This window comes from Eumetopias jubatus, unplaced genomic scaffold (assembly GCF_037043125.1).
Source record: "Eumetopias jubatus isolate StellerSeaLion01/CBP00866 unplaced genomic scaffold, mEumJub1_p1.0 scaffold_6, whole genome shotgun sequence".
Classification (NCBI taxonomy): Eukaryota; Metazoa; Chordata; class Mammalia; order Carnivora; family Otariidae; genus Eumetopias; species Eumetopias jubatus.
In genome coordinates, this window is record NW_028274812.1 from 94,480,888 (window position 1) to 94,483,031 (window position 2,144).

Genomic DNA, 2,144 nt, shown 5'->3' on the forward strand with positions numbered 1-2,144 from the left:
GGTTCAGTCAGAAGAGCATGCAGCTCTTGATCTCAGGGTTGTGAGTTTGAGCCCAACGTAGAGATTACCAAAAAAAATTTAATTTAAAATTTTTTTAATTAAAAACTAAAAAAACAACAAACATATAATGAAATATTATTCAGCCTTAAAAAGGAAGGAAATTCTGACACATAGTACATCATGGATGAATCCTGAAGACGTCATGCTGAGTAAAAAGACAAATACTGTATGATTCCACTAAGTTACCTAAAATAGTCACATTCATAGATATACAAGATAGAATAGTGGTTGCCAAAGGCAGAGGGGAGGGGAAAATGGGGAGTTAGTGTTTAATGGGTACAGTTTCCATTTTGCAGGATGAAAAATGTTCCAGAGATGGATGGTGGCGATGGTTGCACAACAATGTGAATGTGCTTAATGCCCTGAAACAGTATCCTTAAAAATGGGCAAAAACGGTAAACTTTATGTTAAGTATATCTTACAATTTTTTTTCAACTTGAGACATCCAGAGAGCTTTTATTGAAAAGATTTACTGCAGCCAGCGTTGAAAAAGTTTACTGCAGTTTTTGACTTCTTCAAAGAGCTGATAACCCTCATCTGCTTCTTCACCTTCTTCATCATAATCATCATCATCTTCTGCGATAGCTTCTCCAGTAAAGTATAACACTGATCTTGGGATTATACACTCACGTAGAAAGTGACCAATTTCAAAGTCTGCAGCAAGGATAGCTTCAGCAGCATCATCCAGATCTCCACTTTCAGGAACTTCAGGAGGGGCAAAAAAATTAAAGAAAGAGTCATTGGAAACTGTTTTGGTCACAGTACGAACTGTCCCACATCCCTTGTGTTTCTGTTTCTTCTTAATGGTTTTCCAAGTGACATTCTTTCCTTTTTTCCAATCTATCTGGCACCCTGTACAACCCATAATTTCTGGTCCATCGAAAGAAAAGGGATCAGAATCATCCGGTTCTGACCTCATCCTATATGTCTTTGTCAACACTTCATTTGTGAAATATTCATTGGGTTCAAAGTGAAATTCTAAGACAAAACTCATGGGCTGGCCAGCATCTGAGAACTTCACTTTAATATCTTTAAGTGCTTCAAAATAGGTTCATCATGTTCCTGAACCATATCACTGAGCAAGTCAATGTTCTTAAAAACAGTCAACCAGCATTCAGGAATTCCCTTGGGGTCTTCTTTTTCTTCATCCTTTTTCTCATCTTCAATCTTGGCTTTTTCTTTCAGCTCCTCCGAAATTTCATCCTCCTCATCTGGTTTCCATTCACATTCTTCTTCCATAGGTTCATAAATTGCATTAATGACCTCAAATCGCTTATCAAATAGAGGCTGATAGAGAACAGCATACTTTCTTTCAAGATCATGAACTTCCTCATAGAATTTGGCTTCTATCTGTGCACATTTAACTTGAAGATTTTTGAGAGCATTCACTCGTCTTTTAACTACCCTAGGCAAGCTTTCAATGTATCCTATTGGTGTTTCTACCAGACCATCAAGTCTTTCTTGAAGGGCTGCAAGAATCTGAGGATTTTGCATCATCTGAACAGTCAGCTGACGCGCTTTGATTTTTGTTTCTTCACCAGTTTCTTCTCCTTCTACTTCTTCAACATCATCCAAATCTTGATCAAGTTCAGACTGTTCTTTGTTGTCAATGTCTACCATGTTGTAAGAATTCCAAATATCGGTGGCTAGCACGGGGAGCCAGGTGGTCGGAGCTGCGCAGGCAGTGATTCAGGGCGGTGGCAGGAGGAGCAGGAGGCCTCTTACAATTTCTTAAATGGGGAAAAAAAGAAAATTCTAATGGGTAGCAGAGAATGAATGTGAGGATTCAAATTGGAGAAAAACTTCTTGAAGGACTTTTCCATATCCATGGGATTTTTGGACATTCTAGTGCAATTAAGGCAACATTTTATTTGACTCAAGGCTGTACCCAAGGACACAGCAGAGATTGTCAGGCTTCCTTCAGTGAGATAATGAAAGACTACATGGAAAGCTGGCCTTTTAAATCCTGCAGTTGTGTTGAAGCAAAAATGGCAATAGAATCAGCCTGAAGGACTTTGTTTTTTGTTTTGCTTATTGTTTTTATAAAGATTTATTTATTTGAGAGAGAGAACATGTGCATGTGA

At 38.2% G+C, this 2,144-nt stretch overlaps 1 pseudogene; it reads right to left on the minus strand.

Moving 5' to 3' along the window:
* Positions 1-504: 504 nt before the first annotated feature.
* LOC114204500 (nucleosome assembly protein 1-like 1 pseudogene) lies at positions 505-1,714 on the minus strand (annotated as a pseudogene).
* Between the last annotated feature and the right edge of the window lie 430 nt (positions 1,715-2,144).